Genomic DNA, 15888 nt, shown 5'->3' on the forward strand with positions numbered 1-15888 from the left:
TTCTGTGAGAAATTTAACAAACCTATTTGATATTAGGATTCTCTCTAAAATATACTCCTCACCATAGACATGCAAACATACATACAATATGTGACATATATTCCTCAAATCAATCCCCAACTAGAAGATCATTAGAAGAGGCAAAATGGGATAAAATGTTGTAGAATCATAAACTCTCTTAACCAATACCAATATTTGGTATAGCTAGAGTAATTCAAGAGCTTTTTCAGGATTCTCTTCAGTGTATGCTTTCTGTGATCCAAAGAAGCAGGTCAATGGAAGGAAGCAGGTGAGGTAACCTTTCTCAGGAAAGGAAGGAAAGGAGAGGCAGTGTGCTACGTTTTCTATCCATTATGAGACAATTCTTTGATAACTGCTGGGTTTCTTTATGATCACATCTAATGTCTTCCAGAAGGTTCCTGGAGAACAAGGGAAGAAATTCAGAGAAGGGCAATGAAGTTCCTAAGTGACCATTTCAATGGCCCTAGTAGCTGCAGTCATACTTAACCATTAAGAAGTGTTGTGTGACTAACCAGAGTACAGGCAGAGTGCTCCGCCACAAATGGGACGTTTACACCATCACGTTGTGGAAGAAGGATGGAGAGATCCTAAGAGCCAGAATTCAGGGGGAACTCGAGCAAAGCAGTGTCTTCTGGACTCATGAACTCACGGCAGCTGTGGTCGCCTGCACAAGACCAAGCTAGGCAACATGCCAGGAAGGGAGGAAGGGGCTCACAGCCCCCCCCCCACCTCAACTGAGAAGTTAGTGACAGCTGATGGTTTCTGAGAAAGAGAGAGAGTCTGTTTTCTCTAAGGTGTGGCCCCTGGTAGGTCAACCACGCTCCAGCCTATAGCTTACATCCATGAACATACGGCAGTGCAAATTGGACTTGGTGTTGTTGAGTGAGTGAGAGAGAGTGAGGGAGAAGAGAGAGCGCACACAAGCATGTGTAAAGTTGGGAGGAGGTGGGGGGTGAGGGGGTGGTTCTGGGAGGAGTTATGAGGAGAAGTGGGAGTGACTGTAGTCAAAATACATTGTATGAAATTGTCAAAGAATTACTAAAAATAATTGTAGTTTTTAAAGTGCCATGTGCCGGAAGCTAAGTCATGTGCTTGGCTTTTAATTCTTAACACAGCTCTATTACACAGATTCATTTTTATCTGTATCTAACTGACAAGGGTATTGAGGCTCCAAGAGGTTAAGCCATGTGCCTAACCTCACGGAGCAGGTAGAGGGGAAGCCGGGCTGCACTCTCAGGCAGCTTACAGTTATCCATCATGCTTTACTTCTTTTGTGGGGGAAGTTACTGTATAGTAACTTAGGGCTTCACGCATACAAGGGAAGTACTCCACCACTGAGCTATATCCAAGCTATTTCATTCATTCATTCATTTTAGACTTGAAAATTTTTCCAGGGTGGACCTGAACTCATTTTGTAGCTCAGTCCGGGCTTAATTCCGTGATCCTCCTGTCTCAGCCTCCTGCATAGCTAGGATTACACGTGTGTGCCACTGTTTCCAACTCTATTGTCTTATTTAAGACAATTGTCCAGCATCGTTCCAGCTGCATTGTTCATTCTACAATGTGATTGCCTGATACTGATAGAACAGATGATCCCTTCATGAACGTTAGGACAAGGGGTTATACTGAAGGAGAAATAAGTGTAGCCAGTCTAAATTTAGATCACAGAAGAAGTATGAAAGGGCAGTGAAGATAAAATGTGTTCAATGTTATTCATAATCTTAGAATTAGAAATTCAAAGCATAGGGGCTGGAGAGACAGCTCAGCAGTTAAGAGCACTCTTCCAGAGGACTCAAGTTTGATTCCCAGCCCTTGTATGACAACTCACAACTGCCTGTAATTTCACCTCCAGGGGATCCTAGCCCTCTGGCCTCCAGCCTCCTAGACTACAGCACTAATGTGCATATACAGCACCCTCAACATAAAATAAAAAACAAATGTCAATTAAAAAAACAAAAGAAAGAAAAAAGACAATCTGAAGCACAGTGACAGAATGTGATCTATCAAAATCGCAAAGTTTTTGTTTTGGATTCTTTCTCCCACTGTGTGTGTGTTGAACACATGCTTGCAGGTGCATGTGTACGTGTGTGTGGAGGCCAACCTTGGGTGTCAGTCCTCAGGCGACATTCACCTTGCTCTCATGTGGGGTCTTTTACTGACCTGGTGTGTGCTGTGTATGCAAGGGTACCTGGCTAGTGAGCCACAGGCAGCTCTGTCCACATCCCCAGTGCTGCCATGACAAGGATGTGCCTGGCTTTTCCACCTGGGTCCTGGGGTGGAATGCAGGTCCTTGATCTATTGCGGTAAGTGTTTTACTGGCCAAGCTCCCTCCTCACCCTCTTGCTTTTGTTTTTGTTTCGTTTTGTTTGTTGGTTGTTGTTTTTTTAGCCTCCCCCAAACTAATAAAGGCACTGAAATATGGACCATCCAATAGGTCTATGGGAAATGAAGGCTGGGATCGCTTTACAGAGAATGATTGCTAAAATATTCATATTTCATCTATTGATTTCTCACCTGGGAATGAAGACCACGGTCTGAAGTTATTTATGTGGCGAGGACGGGCCCATATGGGTTCAAATACTCTTCGAATGCAGCCTCTGAGCTGAGAAGCTTGCCCCTTCTCAGAGGCACCCTATTGACCCCAATCTGTGTTCCCAAGGACCACTGAGAAGTACAGAGGCCTATCGAGCATAAGGAGGTATTGAGGAGAAAGCTGCGATCGTTACAGAAGGAATGGGGTTGTTAGGGGAGGAGGGAGCAGAGCCAAGATGTCCAATTAATAGATTAGTCAGTGACTGCTTCAAGAATGATCTGACCTTGTGTTTTTAATGGGTTTTATTTTTATGGGTCTGTATGTTTCTTGCAGTTTTTCTTTTTTATCCTGATTGTTTTCTAAAGAGAGAGAAAGAAAGGGTGTGGAGTTGGGTGGGTGGGAAGGTGGGGAGGATCTGGGAGGGTTAGAAAATGTGGGAAAATGGAAAGTGAAGGCATCAGGACAGCTTGGGCACAGGAGCTAAATACATGACTAAAATACATGTGTATGTGCCACACCGTGAATGTAAGTACACGCGTATTCATGTGCTTGTGATGCTCATATCAATATTTGCGAGCACATGTGTATGGATGGATTTGCAGTTCACGTGTTTATATGTATGTCAGGCTATGACTTCATACACTCATCTCCATGACAACAACAGTGCATGTAAGCCTCACTCATGACAATGGTAGATCCAGGCTTGCAGGAGTCAGCACGCACCCTGACTCACTGGTCCTGTGTCCCGGGGCACAGAGGAGACTTTATGATGGCTCTCAAGATGACGAAGTCTCAGTGCAGACCTTCCAGACCAGAATCTCTTGTTCATAAGCACAGGAAAGAGAGCCGTGTCTTGACTAAGTGTTACACACTCTAAATTCTCACAAATCAGACCTGCCTGCTTGTTTCTTGAGTACTGTGGATAGTCTCCCAGTTGCTGACATGGAAGCCTGTCTGTCAGCGTGCAATTTGTAGAGTTTTCTAACATGGAGACTTAGGACATGTGCTGTTTTGAATCAGAATGCCCCCCTTAGGCTCAGATGCTTGGTCTGCAGTTGGTGGCACTGTTTGGGTGGGTGTAGGAGATTTGGTCTTGCTGGAAGAAATATGTATGTCACTAGGTATGGTTTTAAGGTTTAAAAGCCACGTGGCATTCTGAGATCTCATCTCTCTCCCTCTGTCTCTCTCCCTCCTTCTCTCTCTCTCTCTCTCTCTCTCTCTCTCTCTCTCTCTCTCTCTCTCTCTCTCTCTCGCTCTCTCTCTCTCTCCTTGTGGTTTAAGCTTTTAACTCTCAGCTTGCTGCTCCAGCCATCATGCCTGCCTGCTACCATGCTTCTCCATAGTGATGGTGATGGACCCTTATCCCTCTGAAACTCAAGCCCAAATCAACCCTCCCTCCTCTAAGTTGCCTCAGTCGATCAAGGAAGGTAACTAAGACAGGACAGAATGAGTCTATACACAAATAAGTGCAGGTAATTCTAAGTATCATATGATGGTGGGGGAGTTCAAATCTGACCTGCCTTTGGGGTTGTTCTGGACACTGGGAATCATGAATCTAGACCAGGTTAGAGTTCTGAGATGGAGATGTGAACCAAACTGAAGCTCTGGCCATGTCAGGGGTCACATAGGACTTTAGATAAACTTTAGAAAACAGAGCTATCTCAACAGCTTCATCATTCCCTCCACTAAACAAAAGTAGTGACTTTTGCTGGGAGAGAAGACCCACACAGGGGTAGAAGCTGCTGGGATACACAGGGAGGCCTCAGAAATGAGTCCATATGCAGCTCACTCACTCGCTAGGAAAGATGAAGCATCAGACCTCAGCCTCTGAGGCCGCGCCTGTAGACTTGGTAATTCTGCTCCCTATTGAGCACTTAGTGAGAGCCAAGTGGGGAGTCAAGAAAGGCTACTGGGATTTCAGTGGTTTCCAGTATTAGCTGTGCTTAGAGTCCAACAGATGAACAAGACCCCTACCCTCAGGGCATCCTTTCCTTTGGCCTGGAGCTTGTTTGGTACTGCTAATACCTAGCGCCTGCAAGTATAACCTTACTGGTGCGGAAGTGAGAGCTGCAGAAGGCGATGAATAGAAGTGGTTGGTAAGCAGCATCAGGTCTGGACGAAGGAGACGCTTTACCCCGATGGGTGGAGCAGGGGTAGTTCTTTGGCAGTGGGCTTGGTAGAACCAAAACAGCCAATCAACAAACATGTTTAACTTTTGTTCAAACCAATCATTGTGGTAGATGCTGGTGAGAGAAAAGGGGGAAATAAGATATGACCCCCTGCTCTATAGAATCTTTAATTAAATCGGAAAAAAAAAGGCAGGAAAAGCAGCGTATGATATGGTAGGGAATATAAGCCGTGCATAAATGAGAAATTGAGAATAAAGCAAAAATAACACCAGATGGGAGATTAAAAGATGTGGGTTTATCATCAGCTCTGAGCCTCTGGTTCCTTCATCTGAGAAATCAGAGAGCTGAAGTAGAAACGTAAGTTCCCTCCCTGGTATAGTGGTGTCTGGTAAATAGTAAACTGCCAGAGGCGTGGTTAGCAACTTCGATGTTGACTAGATAGTGTTAGATGAAGAGAGTGTCAATGGGAAGTGGGGACAAGCCTGGCCAGGTCTACTGTTCCCAGGGTTCCGTGCTGGATGCAGAGTAACACGCTGTCACCTGCCACACCTCTCAGTTGTAACGCTTTCACCGCTACAACCCAAGCCTAGATTTCATGTTACATCAACTTCCCTAATGGACCACTGGTGTTCTGACATCTACATTTGCCAATGAAAATGTTAAACTCCTGCCAAATTATGGTTCTATGCTGTTACAAAACCTCCAATAGCCTGTAGCAATGCAATCTAGACTTCTCGACTTCTCCATAGGGAGATTTCTGTTCACCTATCAGAGCAAATGTCTTGCCTTGATCACACAGCCTACATAGTAGCCATGCTAGAGAGTGCTCTGTGATATGAAACGAGACAAGCGTGTTCCAAACCCAGCCTTTGCACTCATTCTCTTGTCCAAAATGGCCTTGAGCTCCCCATTCTCAATTCAAATGTCATCCTCAGAGAAATCTTCCCTGGCAAAGTAGCACCTGCCCCAGTGGTTTTAAAATAGTTTCATGTGGAGATGTTTCTAGAATTGCCACTCAGAAAGAGGGGAGAAGCAAGAGAGTCTTCCAGCTCTCTCTCTCTCTCTCTCTCCTCTCTCTCTCTCTCTCTCTCTCTCTCTCTCTCTCTCTCTCTCCTCTATTTGAGCAAAACAGCTTTACTTTGGTCTGTTTGCAGGAGAAATTTCATTGGAGAAAGTATCCTATGACTTACACCATTTGGAGACCACTGAAATATTTAAGGTATGCCCCTGTATGGATCATCCTTTGGATAGCAAACTCCAGTGGCTGCTCTATTAATGACAAGCCCATAATACCATTGGCAGAAATGGCTCATAGTCCCAACCCTCCTGCCTGCTGACCCTGCAAGAAGCCTCCAACTTTCTCAACACAGTCTCTAGGCAGTCAGCCACAGCCAGTCAGTCCCAGCTGGTAGGAAGGAGAAATAAAAACTAATTAGCCTCTCGGTGCCAGGATTCTTGCTGGCCTGGGCTCAGGGTTCAGGAGTCCAGTTAGAAGCAGATATGGTGCCATTCCAAGAAGCTACAGGCTGAGAGAGCTTGCACTAACAAGACCTGCTGGCATGCAGGCAGCGCCACCCTGCAGATCCATACTGTATAATGTCCCTATTTGTAAGCTCCATGCACAAGTAGGAAGCCACAGCTCACGACAGCAGCTGGCTGTGTGTATGAGCGCCTCCTTTGATGGCTTGACCACAGCTCCCACCTCCTTTCGTGGCTGTCTCCTCAGGTTCTTCCAGAAACCACACATCTTATGTCACTTAGCACCTTCCACCCCACTCTGCACGCTCCCATGAGCCCTGCCGGCTGCAAGAATGACACTATCTCAGGGTTCTAAAATGGCTGCTCTAACCAGTGCTCTTTAGTCCAATGAGGGCAAACGAGAGGAAACTGGTTTCCTAACCAGACTCCCAACTCCTATTCTTACTCCAACCACAGCTTCCCCATCCCCCTCCTCCATGTCACTGCCATCTCTAATTAATGTTTCTCTGGTTGCCAAATACTGGAGTCTAGTTTTCTTTCTTGCTAGTTGTGATTTCTTGGCTGGCTGACAGCCTCCTCCTGTTTGGATCTCTGTGTTTCCAAGCTGCTCCAAAGCCAGGCTTCCTTGTACTTCCCTAGCCAGTTCCTCCAGTCTTCCAGGCGTTCCTTAGCCTCCATGTGTTGGTTTAGAGCTGCAGGTTCCTGCTTTTCCTCTTGAAATACATTACACGCTCTAGCAATGATCACTCTTCTCTGGCTAGGAATTGCCCCATGCATGACCAAGCAAAGTTAGTTTCCTTCTTAGCCCTCCAATCCCAGGCACATGGCATGCCATGGGTGTTCTCTGGGCGATCAGGGTTCAGTGCTACTCTTATGCTGTCCTGTGCATATTTTCACCATGTTGAAAAATGGTGTTGGAAACTGAATCCCTAAGTTCTTATGTAAGTGGATGGTATTTTTAAAGTGGTGCTACAGGCAGAGTAATTAGCACCAAACCAGTGGTGTTCCCATGGCAGGAAGAAGCCGGAGAGATGTCTCAGCAGCTAAGAGCACCTGATTACTCTTCCAGGGGATCCGTGTTCAGTTCCCAGCATCCACATAGCACCTCAGAACCTTCTGTAACTCCAGTCCCAGAGGATCTGGTGCCCTCTTCTGGCTTCTATGGGTATTGCATGAACTTAGTGCACAGGTACACACGAAGGCAAAACACCCATACACATAAAAACCAAAATATCAAAAAAACATTCTTAACAAGGAAAAGTGGTGCCGGGCGTCGGTGGCGCATGCCTTTAATCCCAACACTTGGGAGGCAGAGGCAGGCGGATCTCTGTGAGTTTGAGGCCAGCCTGGTCTCCAGAGCGAGTGCCAGGATAGGCTCCAAAGCCACAGAGAAACCCTGTCTTGAACCCCCCCCCCAAACCCAAACAAACAAAAAACAAAACAAAACAAAAAACAAAACAAGGAAAAGTGGCTTGAGCAAGCACCCTTGCTCTGGACACATGATGTCCTCCCCTCTGGTGTGATGCAGAATATAAAAACCCTCACCTGAGATTGGTGCCATGGTTTTGGACTTGGCAGAACCACGAGCCAAACAAACACCCAGTATGAGGCAGCTTCACCTCACTTTATGGTGTGCATACACCCTGAGAAATTCACCATTATGCAATAGCCACTGCAAGAATACCATAAAAGTGTATGGGAAGAGGACGTAGGAATTTCTCAGCTCCCCTGTGATCTGTTAGCACCACTGGCATGTATCTGGCCTATTGCTGACTACAAAAATCAATACGAAGCTGTATTAGTTAACTTTCCTCATTGCTGTTACAGAATATCTGGCAGAAATAACCTCAGGAAGGGAGGGTTTATTTGGGCTTATAGTTTGGACATCCATCTATTGTGGCAGGGTGGAAGGAGTGTGAGACAGCTGGTCACACTGCATCCTTAGTCAAGAAGCTGGGGAGGGGACGGGGAAGGAGAGGGGGAGGGGACGGGGGGAGGGAAGAGGGAAAGATATGCCAGTGCTCAACTGGCTTTAGTCTTACTCAGGCAAGGGTCCCAGTTCATAGACCCATGCTGCCATTCAGAGTATGTCTTCCCCACCACAATTCAGTCTAGAAAGTTCCACACAGACATTCCCAGAGCTTGTTCCATGATACCTCTAAATTCCATCAAAGTGACAATCATGATTAACTACCACCACACAGGACTGTATTCTGTTAAAACAACAACAACAACAACAACAACAAATAACTAGACTAAGACACCCACAACCCAATTAATAGACCTGTAAATTTCTGGCTTCTTCTGCTCCTTCAAGGCCTAACTTCAGGGATAGGGTAGCAAAGCATCCCGGGGTCATGGGAGAAAGTGTCTGGAATGTGAGACTTTCAGTCCTAACACTGGGAAGCCCTAAGAAGACTGACTTCCTTTCCTACTGAACTTCTTGAGGAAGTGCTGTCTACTCTGGAGTCCAGAGGCAGACCATAGTGATGCATCATGGGAACGCTGCCTACTCTGAAGTCAGGACAACATAGAAACACAGATCTGTAGAATATGTTACCATTGTTAAGAAATGCCAGGCCAGGCCATCATTGTTTAGAGGAAGCTAATTCTTTTGTCACCATGAAATGTTACCAGGGAGCACGTGATCAGCAGCCCAGTAATACATCCATCCCATTCCGGTGCCACCGTAAAGGTTAGTGACCACGATGAAGTATTTTTAAGCTGGTATTTACAGCCACAGAGTTGACTCTTCCTCAGGCCCACTTCTGAGCATTTATTGCAGTTGCCTAAGGCCAACATGATGGTGTTACCTCTGCAGTTGTTGCTGCATTAGCCTATGTAGCCAGGGTAGGGTAGCACGAGTGTTTCCACAAGCCTTAATGATGCTTAGAGACACCATGACAGTCATGCCATGGCAATGGACCCTGTGGAGCAATAACATCAAACTGTAGCCCTCGGGCTAGGCAGCAGGAATGCTCTTACTAATTCAAGAAGCCATCTCCTAGGAAACCAAAGCCCATGTGAGGGTTCTCACGAGAATCCAGACCAGTTACATATTGTGTGCATGGGCATTTCCCCAAGTATCTATTTCTTGTGTGACCAAGATGTGCCCAAAACCTCACTGTCACGCAATTTCTCCAGCTTTCTAGAGCTAGAGATCCATCTGTGTGACATTTGCTGATCCCAGGAATGAGGGATGATGTCTTTGTATCCCCAGCCCTGGCCTGTTCCTCTGTTGCTATGCTGCCAGAGGGACTCTGCTCTGACTGGAAGTTCTCAGGTTGCTGTGGAAATGCCCTGTAGACATGCATGTTGGGGTGTCTGAGAAGCAGTCTCTTCCCTAAGATCACCCTTCATTCTCCATTCTGATTTTTAAAACCTTAGAGGTGCAAATCAGCAAATGGAAAAAAATATCCCTCCTCCAGCATTCATCCCAGAAAGCTCATGCACACTAAATCCTTCCTTCAGTTAGATTAAATGCCCCAGCAGCACCGTCTCTCGAGAACACTTTATAGCTGTGCTCAGACCTGCACAGAATATAAATTACTGTTGAGTTATACACCATTGCATCATCAGTCATCAACAGGCAGGTCACAGGGTTTTACATCAAAGGTGCCTTTGGGACTTGCTGGGATGAGGCAAGAGATGTTGGGTGTGTTTGGGAAGTAAGCATGTTGATGGGCTCTGACTCTTTCTGCAATCTGTGAGAATCTTCCCGGCTGAGACACTGCCAGGAGTAGAACCAGAAACCACATACCCTGGGCAGAAGGGATTTGGTGTTTTTATTTGGTGTTTTCTTTTTAATTCATGAGGCTTTATCTTTATATTACAAGGCTGTCCTATATATACCCCAGCACACACACACACACACACACACACACACACACACACACACACACACACACACACACACACCACAATAACGTAGCATTCTAAGTCAAGAAGCTCTAATGACTGGGTCATCTATAGATTGACATCAATTCTAGAGAGAGGATAGTTGGCAATTTATTTTTAAAATTTTATTTCATGTATATACAGTTTTTTTCCTGCAGGTGTATATGTATACACCATGTGCCTGGTACTGACAGAGCCCATACTGGGAATCAGATTCTCTGGAACTGGAGTTATAGGTGCTTGTGAGCTGCCACCTGGGTACCAAAAACCAAACCTGGGTAATCAGCAGGGACAGTAAGCACTTTTAACTGCTAATCCACTTTCCCAGACCCCATGCGGCCTTTTAAAAATCTGTAAATTGAACTCGTGTGGGTATCACTAACCCTGGGCCAAAATGTTTGAAAAAAATACTTTGTTTGCATGACTGGCCTGCCAAGACACGTCCACTGATGCAACAGAGGCTCAGTGTTATAGGAGTAACCAACCAGCTCCTAGTTGGATTTAAGTCCTGCGCTTCAAGGTGAAACCCATACCTGGTATTCTTGTTGGGTGAAGAATGTATAGCTAGATGGGTCGTATGCAGTAAGGAAGAATCTACTGTTATTCTGCTAAATGGACACAATTGTAAACCAGTTCCTAATGACTCGTTATTCCCATAGATTAGTGCACCTCACCATCCTCATCACAGGAGATTCTGTTTGCAGTAGACGGTGATTACCTCAAAGACCCACCAGTATCCAAGTGCCAGGGAGTGAGAGAACACAGAATGCTCAGCCTTACGTAGAACATCTATACCGATCCCTTCCTCTCAAAGCTCAGGGGCCACCGTGAAGAGAGGGAGAAAGACAGAGAAGAGCCAGAGGCCATGAGTGACTACAACCCTGGTAGCTCTATCAACAGCCCTCCTGGAGATAGCCACACACCCATGAATACATGGGCAACACAAAAATTGGACTTGATGGGTGGAAACAAAGAAGACAGAGAGTTGGGTGGGCAAGAAAGCGGGGTTGGTCTAGAATTTGGAGGATGGAATGAATATGGTCAAAACTCAAAGAACTATTTTTTTAAGAGTGTGTGTTGGGCGGCAGCAGGGTGGGGGTGGGGGTGGGGATGGACGACAATGATGATCCTGTTTGTAGTGAACATGTATTGACTTCCCCCTTGTGGTCATTCACCAAATAACACAGTGCAACAACAGTTCACACTGCTGACTCCCCTGATTTTGGACTTTCAGCTTCTAGAACAATGAAAATAAACTCCTTCTGGTGAAGCCAGTTTGCCTGCATTTTGTTACATCAATCCTAGCAAACTGATGCAGCAAGTACATAGATAATAATTGGTTTAATAGAATTACATTTTAACGTTTAAAACAAGACTGTCTGGGCTGGGCCAATGGCTCAGCTGGTAAGGCTCTTCCTTGTAAACATGAGGGTTTGAGTTCAACCTCTAGAACTCACATTAACATATTGGGCATGGCGGCATAAGCTTGTGATTCAGGCACTGGGGAAGTAGAAACAGGAGGATCCCTGGAGCTCTGTAGTCTGCCAGTCTAGCTTAATGGATGATCTCTGGGACTCATCAATGAGAGGTCTCAATGGAGATAGAAAGTGTTCCAGAGAATGACATCTGAGATTCTCCTCAGGCATCCTCATAAATGCATGCACGTGTACCCAGACACACACACACACACACACACACACACACACACACACACACACACACACACACCAAGAATGTCTGTTTCCAGACTTGAAGGCCATCCCATAGCTAGAGCAGACATCAAGAAGTACCCATATGAAGTAATAGCGGCTTGGGATTGCTGAGGCTCCTTGTTCCTATAATCTCCCTCACCTGTGTTGTCTGTGCTCATGTCTACTCATCATGCAAAAATGGTGTCACAAAATCACTGGCTCTGGCACCGTCGTCGACGCTCAAGTCAGAGAGGGTGGTGGAGGTGTACCCTTCTGGGTTATGAACAGAGGGTTTCAGCTTGTGGACTTTTACATGAAATATAGACCTCGAGACTTAGAGGAAAAGAAAGTAGAGACACACCTGGTCTACCCAGACCCTGGTACCCTGGTATGCCACTTAAATTGTGGTTTTATTGCAGAGGTGTTTGTGAGTCTCAGTTTGTCTGTCTCTCTGTCTCTGTGTCTCTGTCTCTGTCTCTGTCTCTGTCTCTCTCTCTCTCTCTCTCTCTCTCTCTCTCTCTCTCTCTCTCTCTCTCTCTCTCTGTGCATGTGCAAGCATTCACACATCCATGCCTGAACTGTACCTACTTGTGATTCAATTGGTACCTTGAGTCTCAGGAAGCATTTTTTTTTCAGAAATTCAACATCAGAATAATACCTTCTCTGCAGGATTATTTTGAAGAGCGATAATAATACATGTGAAAAAAGCTTAGAGAAGTTAAAATTGCTTTCTATATGTAAGGTATAATATTAGAAATGGAAAGCTTTAAGTGAGGTGGAAGAAAAATTGTTCTTAAGGACAGGCAAGAACTGTAGCTGCTGTTTCCATCTCTGTCAGCAACTTCATTCTCCCGCGGCCTTGGCCCAGGGTAAATGCCAATCCAGAGCCATTGCTCTCAACAGAAAGCAGGGAAGGGACACTTGGGATGCTTTGTTCTCTGCAGACTTTCCAGCCACAGATCACAAATTCCACAGCCTTTCTTGGAAATGAGTTTGTCTTTGAACCCCCAGAGGTCATGGTCTTTTGTGGGATCACTTGATATATGTGGGACCGTGGAGTATATGAAGAAGTTTGTCTTAACCAGTGGGCTCCGTCAGGAAAACAAAAGGAACCAACCTTAAGAGAAACCGCCAGAAGCACTGCACAGTTTGGTTCAGGGATTTTTCTCGAAATCTTACTTTTAGCTCATTGTTCTTAATTATAAAGAGACCAAGGGAAAAGTTAAAATGAGTCCAAGGATGTATAAACTACTTGAACAAATATCTCAAGTCCCCTGCCTGATGTACCTACCCCTCCTTCCACATATTCACTGCCAGAATATTCGTGTGTGTGTGTGTGTGTGTGTGTGTGTGTGTGTGTGTGTGTGTGTGCGCGCATAGGCATTTTCCCTGCAAAGTATCTTAAACACCTTCATCCACTAAATAGGCTTTTGCCAGCATTCAGTGTTCATACCTAAATCAGTGTGTGTGTGGGGGGGGGGCACATGCATATGGAGGCCAAAGGCTGATGTAAATGTCTTCCTCAATCACATTGCATCTTGGCTTTTGAGCCAGAGGCTCACTGAACCTAGAGCTTTGTAGGTTGGCAAGACTGGCCAGCCAATCCAGACATCCACCTGGCTCTGCTTCCTCAGCACTATGGTCACAGATGTGTGCTGCCATGTCAGGTGTTTATATGGTTGGTGGGGATCCAAACTCAGGTCCTCGTGCTTGGTAGGCAACAGGCATTTTATAGACTGAATCGGGTACTCAAAACTCATAAAATCTTAACTAGAAAGGGACATGCCGTACTGCCAAAATTAGCATGCTTCCATGGATGCGTATGTGTGCTGCTTCAAGGTTTTCGGGATTACAAAGAGTCTTGAAATAAACATCCAAGGTAGGGCTTGTAGAACACAGAGAATGTGACCCCGGAGTTCTTCTGGAATGCTGAGGTAGCCTTAGTGGTTAGCTATGCTTATTTGTTAAATGATAACGATGGCTGAAGTTTGTAATTTTTAATCTATATAGCACATTCTTCTTTTCTTTTGGCTAAAACACCACCCTGACCTTATTCATGAGGAATCCATTCTATGGTCTCAGTGATGAATTCAGGAATTTCCATGAAGTCCAGCCTTGGTTACTATACTCGGTTCTGTATTTTTTGGGATTGAGGTGAGATTTTTATATACAAATGTGTACTCGTATGTATATATACAAGTATATATGCAATGGATATATTAATATATACATAACATAGCAGTGATTAATATGTTAATATATACAGTGAATTAACTTTATATTCATGAAGCAATCCTATATTGAATTAAATGATTTAACCTGAAGGTCTCAAGCATAGGAAGAATATTTGATTTTGGCATTCAGCCTCCAACTATTTCACTGCAGAAAGAGCTGAGAACCATCCATTTCATTGTCTTCTGCTGCACTCATTGGAAAACACAAGGATTACAGGTGAAGCAACCGCTGGTCCAGGCTGCTCCACCCACCTGACTGTGGACACTTGGTGAACCGTGGAGGAAGATCTAGTATGAGCATTCAGAGAGTGGGGAGAAGAGCTCCTGGAAAGGAAACAGAGTGCAACGCCACATATTTTTCCATGTGAATCTTTGCAGCTTCTTATCCATCTGGGCCTTGGTTCAGAGCTGAGAATTGGCGGGATCCAACTGGCTTCTCAACAGAACAGAGTGGCAGCTACAGCTGTGCAGAGAGGAACATTCTCCAACTGTGATTCGTGAGCTTCCACGAGCCGCTTCCAGCATGCCATATTCCTGCCCGTTTCTCTTTTCTCCTCTTTCTGATGACAGCGGTCCATGAAGCTAGCTGAGAATCTTGGGGCAGAAGACAATCCTTCCTGGGTTCCTTAAGGGGGACAATAATGAAATGACAGCTTCCTGAAGACATTTTATGTCACCGAATCCTTTTTGCCTGCTCTGGTCCTTCATCTTAAGTATCATCAAAACTTTTGCAGAGAAAACAACATTGTCCTCCAGAGGGCTAGCATGAAGCTGAGTGCATGCAGCCATGTCATTATATGTAAAGCCATGTTTGGTAGTCATATGACTCTCCTGGTCCAGAAGTATATACAGGGTCAATCCTCACCAGCTTCCAGATGGGAGAGGGGCAGCATTCTGGGGTGTAGTTTAGTGGAATGAATTCTCCATTAAGAATCAGAAAACCTGGGTCTTCTTAGGTTTTTATTGCTGGGAAGAGACACCATGACCAGGGCAACTCTTATAAAGGAAAACATTTAATTGGGGCTGGCTTACAGTTTCAGAGATTTAGTCTATTTTCATCATGGCAAGAAACATGGCGTCACGCAGGCATGGTGCTAGAGAAGGAGCTGAGAGTTGTTCTACATCTTGATTCACAGGCAACAGAAGGAAACTGAGACACACTGGCAAGACGGTAGCTTTTGAGACCTCAAAGCTGGGCCCCCAGTGACACACTTGCTCCAACAAGACCACACCTACTCCAACAAGGACACACCTCCTAACAGTGCCAGTCCTATGACCAAGCATTTAAACACATGAGTCTATGGGGGCCATGCCTATTCAAAGCACCACACTGGACCCTGGCTCCATCCCTTCACATAAAATGAGAAGGTCACATAGCCTCTCTGGGTTATGATACCCTCAATGACAGGGGTTGGACCAGACCTTAAGGGCCTTTCTACAGAAGTGACCTTACAACTATAGGCATTGGGCTAAGGAGGGGGCTAGTCTCTGACTTGCTCTAGGACTGGCTGTCACTAATTCTGTCCAACACAAACTTCCTGGAGAGATGACCCTTCTTCTCACCCCTGACATACCCAGAAGGGGCAGTGGATAAGATGGGTAGATGTCACTATTTGACACCAATGTGCACATGAGGCTCAACTCCAAATTGCCTTGATTTGAAACATGGAGGGATAGAGCCCAGCTGTTTAAGTGTCTGGAAGAAACTGGCTCCTTAAAGAAATCTCTCTGGCTTTTGTCCTGTCTGGTCCAAGCCAATGCCATATTAATTGGTACAGAAGAAGCTGCCGTGGGAGCCAGGAGATCAGCTGAGCTGGCCACCTGGTTTGCTTTATGTTTCCATCTGCCCAGTACACACAACTCAGCCTTGGCTTTTGGGGGAAGAAATCTATACCCAAGTGATT

General features: G+C 45.4%; 1 protein-coding gene across 1 annotated transcript in view; it reads right to left on the reverse strand.

Moving 5' to 3' along the window:
• Tmem178b (transmembrane protein 178B) overlaps positions 1-15888 on the reverse strand; it is a 385192-nt gene that overhangs the window by 10378 nt on the left and 358926 nt on the right. The window lies entirely within an intron of this gene.

The sequence above is a fragment of the Cricetulus griseus genome (genome assembly GCF_003668045.3).
Source record: "Cricetulus griseus strain 17A/GY chromosome 1 unlocalized genomic scaffold, alternate assembly CriGri-PICRH-1.0 chr1_0, whole genome shotgun sequence".
Lineage (NCBI taxonomy): Eukaryota > Metazoa > Chordata > Mammalia > Rodentia > Cricetidae > Cricetulus > Cricetulus griseus.